This window comes from Pleurodeles waltl, chromosome 8, assembly GCF_031143425.1.
Source record: "Pleurodeles waltl isolate 20211129_DDA chromosome 8, aPleWal1.hap1.20221129, whole genome shotgun sequence".
In the NCBI taxonomy this organism is placed as follows: domain Eukaryota; kingdom Metazoa; phylum Chordata; class Amphibia; order Caudata; family Salamandridae; genus Pleurodeles; species Pleurodeles waltl.
In genome coordinates this window covers 1,068,842,515-1,068,858,435 of record NC_090447.1, presented here as the reverse complement: position 1 = coordinate 1,068,858,435, position 15,921 = coordinate 1,068,842,515, and positions in this window count along the sequence as shown.

Genomic DNA, 15,921 nt, shown 5'->3' with positions numbered 1-15,921 from the left:
GTATCACCTTATTTTGACTGGTGAAAGGGTAGTTTTTGTTCAAAATTCTGCAAAGGGAAGAAAAACACCTCCCCACAATTAGGTCATTATCTCTGCTGTGGGAGCAGTTTTCAATCCTCATTAATGTCAAGAACTGGTAGGGCAGCTACTAGCAAGTTCATGAAAATTAGCTTCCACGCACTTCAGGTAGGGAAAAGGTAACTTTTAAAAATTTACATTTTCTATATATGTATTAAAATTATTTTATATTTTAATAATTTAAAAATAAATAACAAACAAATTATTTTTCCAGGTTGTCCGAAACCCAAGATAGCAGATTTTATATTTTAATCTGTAGTCTAGTTTTTCTTAAAAGACAGCCAGAATCTTCCACAGATAAAATGGCTTTTGGAGCCATGTCACTATATGTATATGGTAACATTAAATTTCTACTTGTTATACTTTTAGCTACCATGCACCCTACATTGTGAGCTGCAAGGCCTACAAAGGGGTGGTTTATTAATTTTAAAAGGAGGTTTTCCCTTGTAAAAAAATTTATTTTGGCAGGTTGGACTACATGTTTTATACTGCAGCAGTCAGGGCTGAATGATAGGCCCGAATATGTGTTTTTTTTCCTGTCACTGTAGTTGATGATACAATAAGTGCCGCAGTCCACAGGAAACATTTGACTTTCCATACCATGGTTGTAGTTTCAACACCATACTATAGGGTCTTATACTAGAGAGAAATATGCTAATGACGGGGTAGCCAATTTATATTTGTTTTGGCCATCAGAGACCCTAAACTGGGCACTGGTAACAAGTGCCCCAGTGCGCAGACTCTAAAAGCTAGCAATACAATTTAGCCAAAAAATGGAGGTGACAATGCAAATTGGGTATTTTCTCACAATGTCACTTCTGATTGCATTTTGGTTAATAAAAGCATTGTTGATCCTGAAAGTTGTTTGATTGTTTTATTACGCTTCATTATATTTCTACTTGTGAAGAAATGCTGTGCTCTAAATCTTCGACATTACCTCCGGACTCTGAGGAGTTCCTTGCAAGTGAAATCTACATGCACCAATTGAATGGTTTGGGTCCTCATCTCACCAGTCTTTGCTTTAAATTAATCCTCTTTTCAGTTAGCGTTCTTCACGAGATTAGCGAAATTAGTTGAAATTTCTTTAAACTTCATTACGCTTTCTGCATCACGGTATGTTTCCCTAGTTCGTGTGTAAACTGCCACATCTACTCTGTATCCAGTTTTCCAGCGTGGTGGCTAATCTATGAAAACACAACCTTGTGTTTTTTTCATTATAGAGCACTATCTTTTAATAAATGAGAGCTGATTTGTAAAGTCTGCTTTACCTTTCCTGAAAAACGAAAAAAAAAAAAAAAAAAAAAAAAAAACCGGAAGTCCTCATCCTCGGCAACACCCCGTCCGCCTGGGACGACTCCTGGTGGCCCACGGCCCTCGGCACCGCACCGACCCCCGCAGACCACGCCCGCAACCTCGGCTTCATCTTGGACCCTCTTCTCACCATGACCAAGCAAGTCAACGCCGTGTCCTCCGCCTGCTTCCTCACTCTCCGCATGCTCCGCAAGATCTTCCGCTGGATCCCCGCCGACACCAGAAAAACCGTGACCCACGCCCTTGTCACGAGTCGCCTGGACTACGGCAACACCCTCTACGCCGGGACCACCGCCAAACTCCAAAACCGCCTGCAACGCATCCAAAACGCCTCGGCCCGCCTCATCCTCGACGTACCCCGCAACAGCCACATCTCCGCACACCTGAGACACCTGCATTGGCTCCCAGTCAGCAAAAGGATCACCTTCCGTCTTCTCACCCACGCACACAAAGCCCTCCACAACAAGGGACCGGAATACCTCAACAGACGCCTCAGCTTCTACGTCCCCACCCGCCCCCTCCGCTCCGCTGGCCTCGCACTTGCTGCCGTCCCTCGCACCCGCCGCTCCACGGCGGGTGGGAGATCTTTCTCCTTCCTGGCGGCCAAGACCTGGAACTCCCTCCCCACCAGCCTCAGGACCACCCAGGACCACTCCGCTTTCCGGAGACTCCTAAAGACTTGGCTGTTCGAGCAGCGATAACCCCCCCTTTCCCCCCTAGCGCCTTAAGACCCGCACGGGTGAGTAGCGCGCTTTATAAATGTTAATGATTTGATTTGATTTGATTTGATCAGTCAGAATTAAATTAATTGCATAGAAAATATTGATTTTGTTTAGGAACCTGTGTAATGTTGCGAAAGGGCTGTGTGTTTGAAAAAATTAAAGGCTGTCCAGTAGTAATTCAGCAATGCCGCATTAACCAAAACATGTGATTGCTTTTGGGTTTCAGTTTCAGTTAGTCACGCTGTAGCCCATACTCCGTGCATGCTGAGAAATTATTTATTCAGTGCGATCGTTGAAATGCACACAGATTAAAAAGTGATCAATGTTACTTTGTTAATGCTTATACCGAAATAATATTAAATTATTTTGTTGCATTGAGCAGTAAATTGCAATAGGCCTAATTTGATGAAAGTATCGATTACTTTTCTTTCAAGCAATGGATTTCTGTAACTGTTTGCAGTCACTGCTGTGGGTGAAATTGGGATTCAGTTGTGACAAGTAGTGTTTCTTTTTATATGCATTGGTTTTCTAATACCTGCACTGCCCACGGAAAAAGGAGATAGCAAAAACGCGGTAAACACTACCACAGACATGACCCTGTAGCCGCAGCAATTTAAATGTCAAGTAGTATGTCAATGGTACCTTAAGTGGTACTGACGCTCCTCTTGGCTTAAGATGGAAATCGCTTAAAAGGATGCATGCGCCAGAACATTGGCTAGAAACACTGATCTGTAAGACAGTAAGCCATCTGTAGAATAAACAGGTTCATTGTAAATCAACCAGCCGTCAACCGTGAACATCTGATTGATTATTCTTTCCACAAAAACATCTGAATGTCCCGATTAATACCGGGACTTTCTCCTATTAAATTCAGGTTGAATTCTATTTTAGAATTTTAGGGATTTCTACGAAATGGCGTCTGCATGTGTGACTGCATAGTCTGCATGTGGCAAGGTAATACATTTCTCTGTTCTACCATCAGTAAGCACATCTGTGCATGTCATGTTTGTTTTCTAATGTTATGCTTCAGTTTAGCAATACACCATAGGAATGTCTTATGCACAATAGGCTTGAGGAACTCCATTTCGCAGACATCCACTTCCAAAAATTCTGCTGACTGCACCATTAGCTTTTGTCTACATTGAGTGCTGATACAATTGACTTTCCATCTTTCTAGCTTCAATCATGCTCGTAGAATGAGTGTGACCTGACATTAGCATTGCAGGATTGCAGATAGTGTGCAACATGAGTTTTATGTATTACACATAGACAGACAAATTTACTGTTCACACGAAGGCCCAGGTAATGATAACGTGTCCCAATCTAGATAATTTATTCACTCTGGGACTCGTTTTAGGCTGATGAATCTTTTGACCCTGATTGAAGCCTCCTTGAGACGCGATAACTAATCAACATGTAATTCAATAAACCAATAACCTCATCAATATTCACAATAGCAAATCAATCGAATTAATCAGTAACATCAATAAAATTGAAACACACCATGACCTTTCAGTCATGAATAACCACACAGAATTTAGTAAGATTTATGATATTTATTCCCTATTGATTACACTCTACTAGCAAGTTTATTAGTCTCAAAACCATAAAACACATCAACAACGTCACAATATAGCAACTCGAATAAGATTTAATTAAAGAAAAGATCATACGCATTAGAACAAAACACGACGTCAACATTGGTTATTCTTAGCAGAGTATCATTAGCGCATTATTCAACAAAGCATAGATTCAGTCATTTGTCTATTTGCCTCCGTTTAGTGAATTCCTTAACTAACCTCGAATTAGCATTAGCATGTTGGGCTTCATGCAAAACAATTTAGCAACACTAATTTAGAAAACATCTTACTTAGGTCTCTGTCAAAATGTAGCAGTTGGTACCTAGAAAGAAAAGACAAACAGACAATTACAATTTCATCATCATATAGTTACCCTCCATAATGGGTCAGCATACAGAGTCAGTCTTCGTCCTCAGGACAGCAGTTGATTCGCCATCAGACAGGAAACACAGCAAAGTTCCGCAAGACGAGCAATAAGGGACACTTCCCTCATAAGGAGGAAAAGTAAGTATCAGGTAAGGAATGAGCTGAGGATGGTTAAAGTATCAGAAGAATAAACAGCAAAGTCTCAAAGGATAATGGCAAAGTATAGCTTAAGACAGAATAATGGCTAATAATGGCTCGGTGGAATGGCAAGGAATGGTGAAGAATTGGCTGATTTCTCTTCGGGTCATGCGGTTATATTAAAATTGTCGAACAAGTCTCTAATTTCCAATTGGTCAATATTTGGTGCATCATTATCTCCATCCAATAGTTTACTTGTCGCCTCATTGAGATTGTCACCTCATAACAGTTCTCACGTAGTTTATTGGTTCCTGGGTTTGACAACTCCAACGGGTAGAATGTCAGGTGCGGAATAAGTGACATTTGTTACTCAAGTCAGTAGTCCCATTGTCTCCCCTAGTCTAAATGACCTTGTACCTGTTGCGAATTACACTGTTGCCCTCCACAAGAATGTCTCCTTGAGCAAGTCGGGTTCTCATGATAAGATTTACTACGGTTACACACACACACATCTCTAACTCCTGGAAAAGTACGACTACATGTCCTTCAGCAAGTCAGCACATTGTACGTTAGAAAAACACAGTTAATATGAAACCGGACAGCTAGGCCCTGACTCATGCTAACTAAGGCCTAGTGATTAATTAGCAATTCTAATACATAATACCTAACATTAATACAGAAAAATCATACATTAATACATTAGTAATCCATCAATAGTCAATTTCATTAATCATCGAATACACATGTCCCGTGGGCACATTTGATACACATGCGTTAACGTTTAAATTTTCTATGCGATTTCGCTAAGCATTATATTGCAAGCTTCTCATGTTAATTATTAGATTTTAATCACGCTCCATCAATCCCTCCTCTGATGACTCTTGTCATCACACAAATCCTTTCCCTTCACAACATTTCACTTTCTTAGTTCCTTCATTTCAATTCGTTCCCCCATTTTTGACTTTTCGTATTTTGCTTTGAATATTTTCTCCCTTTTCTTTTCTTACCTCCTCATAATGCGTTTTGCCATTTTTTCTCTAATTCTTTTACTAATTTTACATGATAACCATAGTCCGAATAAACAAGCTAAAACAATCAACATTCCCTCTACTATTTTTGCAAATATCCCATGCCAAATAATACTAAACCAACTTCCCACTTTAGCAAGTCCCTTTCCAACCTTTTCCCAAACTCCAGGTTCTTTCAGCTCCTTCAAATCTGTACTATCTCTTGTTAGGTCAATAAGGATACTTCTAATCTTATTACTATTATCCGGAATATAAGCACAACAGTGGCGCACATTAAGCATCTTACAGACTCCAACACTTTTCGCTAAAAGAATGTCTAAAGCAAGCCTATTTTGAAGAGTCATAGCCCTCTCCGTGGCAAGTTCAGTATCCATCAGGAGTATAGCCCCTGTGAAGTTTGTCAGCATGTTATCCACAATAGTAGACAACTTTCGAATCTTTATGGAGTTTACAATAACTCCCACTGAAGGAATTATTGCTCCAAATATATCACCCACGACAGCAGCAGCTGTCTCTCTTTTCTGTCTAGTATGATGTAATTCAGACACTTTAGGAAACTTCCTTAAGTCATCAAATTGGTAAATCTTTGGAAAACTATTCACAAATAACATGTCCCATACCATCCCTTTGGAAGACGGTAATAAGCATTCAGTCCACATAAGTAATAGATCCCTGGGATCGCTGGATCCTGTCCATTTAACATGAACGTCCACTTACTCTGAAACAAAAACACATGTCTGCACTCACTCGTTCCCACAAATAAAGCGTCATGGTAAGATTTTGGCCTATATATGCAAAGCTTTCCTACGTGTACTGCATCTAAAGCTAATTTGCCTTGTGTCTTTATTGCACTATAAGCATAATCATTTGCAAATTTTAGTTTCTCTAATCCCTTTTCTAGCTTTTATTTTAACACTTTTCTTCTATCATCAGTGTGATCTAAAAAGCTCTTCTCTACAGGCGTTAGTAAGCAGGTTAGATTATTGCGATGCGCATAAGCTGTACCAAATGTCAGTGTGGGCTCAAAGAAACCCATAACTATTTTTATACTATGATCTCTAGCTACCTTACTCAAATATTCATTTATAGGCACAAAAGAAAACACTACATCTAGATTAGAATAGAAGTACTGAATATATTTGTGATCATAAAACCTTGTTAATAACAAACTACAACTTATCCCGTATGTTAACGGCAAACTATGATATGTAACCCCTTCTTGTACTGACGAAGGAATTTTTGTGCACACATAACAATTCTTCGCATCCATTGTTTCAACATACTCATTCAACAAGCGATAGAAAACATTAGAAGATAGTTTCCCTTTTGTGTTAGTTCCCTCATGCAAATATTTTGTATCCTGCTCAATTCTTTCCCATGGTGTTAGTGTAGCAGTCTCAGGAATTGTGGCATTGTTAGTCTCACTCTTATCCACCAATGGCATTCCCACAATCACAGCTATGATTACTATCGCACACACAACACCCAAAATAATACCCAACCATCTACAAATTCTATTCCACTTATTATTATCTCTAGTGTTAATCATGATCTGTAAAGAATCAGAAAGCAGAACAATATAAAGGCAAACAATCAACTGCGGAAGGTCTAAAGCTCTCTTTTTTTTAAAAACATTTTTTTTTAAGCAAAGTCTTTCTTTAGCAAGTATTTACAGCGTTTCGCTCAACCAGGATCCTTGTCAAATCAGGTTAGCAGCTTGTCAAAATCGGTTATTCAAGTCAATTCAGGTTAACAGTGTCACATCGGGTAATTTATCAGTCTCTTTTTCGCTCAGCTTTTCAGCTTTACTTCAAATTTAATACAATCTCTATTCTCTGTGGTCAAGTTCAGGTGCCGTAGTATTGACCTGGAACCTCTAGATCAAAACAGAATGCCAAGAATTCTTGTTGCCACTCGGCTGTCGTTGCATAAGCCCATTCAGGACTCGCGTATCTTTTGTTTGCAATTCTCTTTCTTTTCAATTTGCGGTCACCCTGCAATTCTCCTTCGCTAAGATCTTCCTTCCTTGTGGTATCGACCTCTTCATCTATTGTTTCATTGATGATTACTTTCCCTTTTTTAGTTTGCGATTCCGGCCACTTATCTCCCTTCAGTATCGTTTTGTTGTTTGGCTTTTCAGGGTGCTGTTCAATGCCGTGCTATGGTGCCTTCTCTTGATGGACCTGCTATTTGCTCAGGAGGAGTCTGCCCGCTTTGCTTCTCTCCCGACTCTTCCCCTTCGCCTTCTGGGTCAGTCACGGGCTCTACTTCAAACCCGTATCCTTCTGCTTCTGGGAGAACCTCTCTTTGTGTCAGTTCCCTTGGTGCCTCAGTTGAGATAGGCTCACTGTCACCCCTCCGGGTCTCAGCTCTAGCTGGAGTGACTAAACCGTCCTCAACGGGCTCTCCTTCAGTCTCAGTTCCCCTTTGATTACCCTCCGGCCCTGAGACTTCCTTTTCTGTAGCTGTTATTTTCAACAACTCAAGTTCCTCATCAGTTGGACACGTCACCTTCTTTGTGTCACTGGCATGGATCCAGTTTGGAATTCCCGCACATTTCACAGCAGTAGTAGTTGTCAGTATCACTTGATACGGCCCCTTCCAACGTGGCTCCAAACACAACTTCCTCATGCGTTTCTTGACAACAACCCAGTCACTGGCTTTCAGGTTGTGACCTGGATCATTTATCCGTGGCAATGTGGTGGCTTCCACCTGGTGAGAGAAAGAGCGGACCACGTCAGCCAGACCCTTGCAGTAGTCCAACACCATATCATCCGTGATATTCACAAGAGCATTTGCAGGCACTGCTGGTAATCTCATAGCTTGGCCCATGAGAATTTCATGAGGAGACAGTCCTGTTTTCTTGTTAGGTGTACTTCTCATTGACATCAGCACTAAGGGCAACGCATCAGGCCATTTCAAGTTTGTAGCTGCACATATCTTTGCCATTCTCTTCTTCAAGGTACCATTCATCTGTTCCACTAGTCCTGAGGCTTTGGGACGGTAGCTACAATGCAACTCCTGTTCAATGTTCAGTGCGGCACACAAGAGCTTAACCACCTCATTGTTGAGGTGACTTCCCCTATCTGATTCTAAAGAGATCGGAAACCCAAAACGTGGTATCAACTCCCTAAGCAGCAACTTCGCTACTGTGAGACTGTCATTCCTACGTGTAGGGTAAGCTTCAATCCAGTGACTAAAGATACACACAATCACCAACACGTACCTCAGACTTCCACACACAGGCATCTCAATAAAATCCATCTGCATCCTGCTAAATGGACCTCCTGCTCTCCCAATGTGGCTCAAATTCACCACGGTCCCTTTCCCCGCTTTCATCTGCTGACAGATGATGCACCTGTGACAGATTACTTCTGCTGCTTGTCTGAATTTTGGATTAAACCAATCGACTTTGAACAACCTGATCATGGCGTCTCTCCCAATATGTGCTTGACCATGGTAAAACCTTGCGAACTCAGACAAAAGGCTGTTTGGCAAAACCATTTTCCCCTCATCTGAAACCCACAAATCATCAGGTCTTTGTACACATTGCATTTTAACCAAAGCACGTTTCTCATCTTTGCTGGCATGCCCCTGTAACAATTTTAACTCTTCCATTGTGTCAACCCCCCTCAATGGATAACCTGTGTATGTCTCATTTTCAGTTTCCGATAAGAATTCCCACTGATCTTTGAACGATATACAGTTCAATGCGCAAAACCATGCGTCTTGATCCGCCTACCCATTCCCCATTGAAACAAAGTCTTGTGATTTCACATGAGCATTGCATTTCACCACGGCAATTTCAAGAGGTAACTGAATCGCGTGCAACAATTCCTTAATTATTTCACCATTTTTCACCGGAGAACCAGAAGAGGTCAGCAAACCCCACTGGGACCATAATTGACCAAAATCATGGACAATTCCAAAACCGTATCTGCTGTCAGTATAGATAGTCACTTTTAGTTTGTCAGCGGCATGCCCTAGTAAGAGCAACCAATTCAGCCACTTGAGCAGAATACACTCTCTCGAGCCAAGATGCTTCCAGGATACCGGTGATTGTACACACAGCGTATCCGGCTCTCAGTACTCCTACTGAGTCTCTCAGACATGAACCATCAACAAAGATAATTTAATCATTTTCCTCCATATCAGGTCTCGGTTTGGGGCACAGTTCGGTTACCTCAAAACAATCATGTTCTACTTCCTCAGCATCATCAACATCTGTATTCTCATTAGGAAGTAAAGTTGCCGGGTTTAACACAGTACATCATTTCAGTGATACATTAGGTGACCCCCAATATAATGGTTTCATATTTGGTGAGTCTCGCATTTGTCATATGCTGCGTCTTGGTTCAGGTGAGTAGTATTTCAACTGAGTGTGGGACCATTACTGTTAAGGGATGTCCCATCACAATGCCTTCACACCGAGTAAGGCTTTGACCAACTGCTGCAACTGCTCACAAACAGCCCTGTGGGGCTGCTGCGAATGGGTCCAAAGTAGGTGAAAAATATGCTACTGGGCGGTTTGCACCTCCATGAACCTGTCAGGACAGACAAAGAACAAGCATCACGTTCATGACAAAACAGGACAAAAGGCTTTTTGTAATCAGGCATACCTAAAGCTGGAGCCCTGCACATGCACTCTCTCAGTTCAATGAATGCCCTAATTTCTTTCTCGGACATAGTTAGGGTATCCGGGCCATCCTTAACCTCTTTGACAGTCAACCTCACCAAAGGCTTAGAGATAATTGAGAAGTTGGGAATCCACTGGCGACAGTAGCCCACCATTCCCAAAAACATCCTCACGTCTCTTTTGGATGTCGGAGGACTCATTTGTAACATGGCTGTCACTCTTTCTTTGGATATTCTCCTCGACCCCTTTTCAATCAGGTGGCTTAAGTACTTCACCTCTTTCTGACAGTACTGTAACTACTTTGGGGACACTTTATGTCTGTTCTTTCCCAAATGGTTCAGTAGGGCAATAGTATCATACCTGCAGTCATCTTTCGATTTGGATGCAATCAGCAAATCATCAATATACTGTACTAAAGTCGAGTTAAAAGGCAGTTCCAATGATTCCAAATCTTTCTTCAATATCTGATTGAAGATGGAAGGTGATTCTGAAAACTCTTGAGGAATTCAACACCAACTGTAAACCTTGTCCAAGAATTTAAAACTGAATAAAAATTGGCTATCCTCATGAAGAGGAACTGAAAAGAATGCTTGAGACAAGTCCACAACTGTGAACCACTCTGCATCACATGGGACCTGAAACATGATCACGGCTGGATTTGGCACTATGGGGTAACATTTTACTACTATCTCATTAATTTTTCTTAGGTCTTGGACAATTCAAACTTTCCCACAAGGCTTTCTCAGTCCAATTATTGGAGCATTACATGGGCTGCTCATCACTTCTTTTAAGACCCCTTGCTTCACAAAGTCTGCAATTATCTGCGTCACTTGTATGAGGACGTCTTGTGCCATGTGGTACTGTGGTACCTGGGGAAACATGGCATTTGGCTTCACATCTACTTTGACTGGTTCTACTCCTTTGATCAGTCCCACTTCCTTTCCTGTCAAGTCCCACTCATTCTCTGTCACTGTTCACTGTAATTCTGTTGGCAAATCGGTCACTGTGAACATCGGGAAGAAGCTTATCAAAGGGTATTCCTCATCTGTGGTCTCCGTCTCTGAGATCTGACTATCGTCCCCTTCATCATCACTGTTTGTCTGCACCTCAATCCCTTCAATGGAACAGGTGATCGATCACCTCGTTTTACACAGTAAGGGCCATATGTCCGAACACTTTTTCCCATAGACACTGAATGGGTAAAAACCTTTGCTACATCTGGCCCTAAGTCTCCTCCCAGTAGAGATACGGGACTTGAATCACAGACTACAAACCTGTGTAATTCCTGAAAGGTACCAATCTCAACTTGGACCGGCCGGATCTGTAATCGGATTTGTCAAGAGCTGATTTGCTACTCCTACCACCTTCATAGTACGCCCTGAAAGCGGCAATTTTGGAACCTCTGCACTTCTGACTGTAGAGCATGTAGCTCCTGTATCAACCAGGAACGAAACCTTGTGACCCATCACCTTCCCTTGCACGTAAGGTCCCCTCTGATCTACTTCTAGGGACGATGCAAGCCTGCACTCCTCACTATCTGAACAATCATCCGACCATTCATCGTTTATTCCATTCTCACCACGCAATGGGAACTGTTGTACTGTATTATTTTGACTTATTGTTTGGCCTGTGACCTGTTGAGGAAGCATCACCTGTTGCTGTCCCATCGGAGCTAAAGGCAACTGCATTTGCTGTCTAGGTACCATGGGAATCTGCTGTTGTATTTGCTGCAACTGTGCTGGTTGAACGCGTGGCATTTGCATTTGTTGCATAGGCTGGAGACCCTGCATCTGAACCATATTATTCTGGAAGTTTGGATTTGGACCCCTCACTCTTGGACCCGTCACATTTTGAAATGTAGGAACATCATTGCTTTGTTGAACAATACCATCCTGCACCATCATTGGGCACTCCCGCTTCCATTGTCCCACGCCCCCGCACGCATGGCATGGCAACATCTTTTTCATCCCTTGCGCGTCATTTTGAACCACAACAGTATTCAAGTCTGGACCATGGTTCACAAAACCTCCCCGACCTCTGCCTCATGTTTGCAGTTGGAACATTCCGTTCCCTTGAGGCTGTTGCTGTACCATCTGCTGTACTCCATTTCCCTGCATCCCTGCCTGAGCTGCCTTAATTTGCATCACCATCACCTTCTCTTTCAGCTTTCTCTGCTTCAATTCAATCTCATCGCTACAGTATTTTGCATACTGCAACACTTCATCAATCGGTTTTGCTTGCCAACAGATCAAATGATTCTTAATCATCTGGCTAATCTCTGGCCTCAATCCTTCAACAAACCTGAACACAAGGTGATTCATATCTTTTGGTTCTATAACTTCCGTGCCACTGTAATGTTTGAATGCTTTTAACAACCTCTCATAGTAAGCATGTATCGACTCTTTGCCTTCTTGTGCGGTTCGATCGATTTTTTTGCCAATCAGTAACTTTCGGCGACACCTTCTGTTTTAAAAACTCAATCTCCTTATAGTAGTACCTCATCACTTCAGGAGACGGTGCTCCAGTAATCTTGACCCTTGCCGGTTCCTCTGTCGGCCAATCCACACCCCTCTTACACTCAAGCCACAAATCAGCTGGGACTATAATCTCAAACAGGGTATTCAAGTCTTCCCAAAGACACTTTGCAAGCTTCACAAACCTGTCTGTCTGCTGGTACCACTCTATCGGCTTTTCCCTCAACCTGGGATAATCATTTGTGAATAACAAAATGTCTCCTCTAGACCACGGTACATGGAATAAAACCCCCTCCAGCTGTCTCCCTCATAGGTAACATCTTTACTGTTCCCATGTCTGGTGCAGCTTTCGCTTGCTGCGGGTCCAGGCAGTCAATTTTCCTCTTATCTCTCTTCTTTGCCCACCTGCCTTCCCACTTCTCTAATGCTCCCCAAACTTAGGCACTCTGTAGTATGTCTTTGAGGTGTGCCTTCATTCCAGTGGATCTCATGTGATCAAAATCTTTAGGTTCGAAGGCTAACCTATAACTCCTTTTCAGATGCTTAGTATTGTCTAAGTCTATACCGTATTTGTCTGCTACGTTCGCTAAACTCTGCTGCACCTTACTCACTTCTTTGGTTATTTTCGGGTACAAATATCTTAATTTTGCTTCAATGTATGACTCTAATCTGTTCACTCCCATGCTCCCTTCTACTAGCTCAGCTGCTTCCACCCCCAACCTCACAAAATTCAGGTATTCCTCTCTCTCTGACCGCTCTGCTGTCGCAGGAGTAGTCTGTGGAGTGTTCAGCTTGTCTAACCACTCAGTCAACTGTTGCGCCGTTAAGCCTTGCAACGAGATATTTCCAGCCTGCATCGTTGATGTCTGTGATGTATTTGCTCCCAATATCTGTGATGTCAGTAGACCCAAACGTGCTTGTCTCATTGTCTCTAAAGGAACCCCAATCGGTCTGAAGTCCAACAAGGATCTAGATCCCTCGACTGTCTGTTCTCCCGGTGTCATCCCTTGGGAACTTCCCGTGAACCCTCCTCTTATCACCTCTTGAGTCATTACTCCTTGGTCACATACACTAGGCTTCGCCTGAGCATATAACAGTACTGGCGGACCAACAGTAATCGGCAATGATTTAGCGGCTGGTGCCTGTCCGTTTCCCAATCCCAGTGGAGCATTAACTCCCATAGCTTGATTCATCATAGGTGCTGTAACTAACTGCGGTCCTGTGACCGAAGTGTAATTCGGGACCACCTGTTGCTGCGGCTGGGGCAGCAATTGTGGAGTTGGCTCAATCTGCACTAACTTTGATCTCGTGTATACTGGATCAGGCGGCACCATCACACATCAGGATAGAGCCTCTGAACTGGTGGTGGTTGCAACTGTATCTATGTGTCTGGTGCAGTGGATACACTAGCACCATTCTGTATCAGGGCTGATGTGGTAGCATTATTTGTCTGTACTGCATTCGCGATCCCCTGATTCTGTGATGAATTTTCAGGACCTGCACTAGTACTCTGTCTATTGTCATTTATGGCATATGGTGGCGGTCGATCATGTAACAACTGATTTAGAAACTCATCATCATCAGAATCGTCTGCATCTACCCAAGACTTCTGAGTATCCTTCTGCTTGCTAGAGCCCTTGTCTGTTTTTCAAGTAGCCTTTCTTCCCTGTGTTTCGGCTTCTTGAGTTATTGCCGGAAACATCCTAACTCCATCTATTATTTCCCTTCTCCACATCCTGGTCTCACTATCCCATCTAGCTTCTGCTAAGGTCTTTTCTGCTTTACTCATTTTCCGCTCTAATTTCTGTTGCCTCTGTCGTATGACCATTAATTCCCAAATCGCTGATGCCTCAAACTGAGCTGGTCTCGGAGGCGGCTTCTGCTCATTTAGCGCTTTCCGCAAATATTCTAGGACCCCTATGTTAAAGGTTCCATTTTCTGTAATCGCCAAACACCCATCTTTCTCTGTTAATTTACACCAATGCTTTAGCCAAAGGCATGGCCTGACTCCCTTCTCCTCCATTGAGGCATGAGCCGGAGTATCCTCTGGCGGTGTAGGCTCCCCCACACTTGCTGTAATGTATGTATCTCCCCTCAAAGCACTCTTTAAAGCCTTGAAAAAATAAATTTTCTCGTCTTTTATTTTGTGTAGAATCTAATCAGGAAGTGACTTTAGTTCCCAGAACACTCTTCGCCTACCTTCTCACCCAATTGCTTCTCACGGACGGCTGCCAATCCGTGTGCGACCCTCTCGGCTACTAACCTATCCCAGCGCGGCTCCAATGATGACACACTCACACAAACTGCGGCTGACAAAGTCTTGTGGCTTGTCTTCCTCACTCTCTATTCACACAAAACGAAAGCAATATATTGCGAGCACTTTAACAACAAAACCCAAAGTTGCCGGTTTACTACAGGAAGGGTAACACATTCGCTTCAGAACTTTACAGAGATTTCACTTGAAGCCTCGGCCGCTACTCTCTCTTTCTCAGATCCCACACTCACAAACAAAATTTGACCCACAAATTCTACTCTCGACTTGTCAATGATTCGTTCTAGTGCACTTTAGAACATGCCAAATCTCCATCGAAGGTTTCACTCACACAATTTGACTCAAACTTGACTCGTCAACCACGCCCGATTGACCTATTAAACCGTGCAAATTACAACATAAGCCAAGTGTCTCATGCACTTATCAATATACTCCGGAGTCTTAGACTACGCCGGATCCATACATCACCAACAACCACGTGGACAATTTTTTAGCACAAAGCGCCACACTCACATGAAGTTCGCCGACTTCCCTACTCTCATACTGCAGAGTACGCCCACTCCTACTAAAACATTTCCTTGCCTAAATTCTCACAAACCCCACAATTCACCTGCGATATGCATAGGCTGAGCAAGCGCAAATTCTACTTCACTCATACTATCACTAGAACGCCGAGAACATACCCAACTCACTTCGTCAAGCTCCGAGATTCCGGGAAAGTCATTTGGGACTTTGGGGCACATCATACCTCAAATTTGCATGATCTTAAAAAAACAATTCCAAAATAATGTCGTCCTAGGGCCCCAAAGGGCCAAACCGTTCTCTGCTACCAGAACTGATAACGCGTCCCAATCTAGATAATTTATTTACTCTGGGACTCGTTTTAGGTCGAAGTGGTGTCTGCATGTGTGACTGCATAGCCGCCATGTGGCAAGGTAATACATTTCTCTGTTCTCCCATCAGTAAGCACATCTCTGCATGTCATGTTTGTTTTCTAATGTTATGCTTCAGTTTAACAATACACCATAGGAAGGTCTTATGCACAATAGGCTTGAGGAACTCCATTTTGCAGACATACACTTCCAAAAATTCTGCTGACTACACCATTAGCTTTTGTCTACATTGAGTGCTGATACAATTGACTTTCCATCTTCCTAGCCTTAATCATGCTCGTAGAATGAGTGTGGCCTGACATTAGGATTGCAGGATTGCGGATAGTGTGCAACATGAGTTTTGCTTTGTATTACACATAGACAGACACATTTACTGTTCACACTAAGGCCCAGGTAATGATACCGTGTCCCAATCTAGATAAT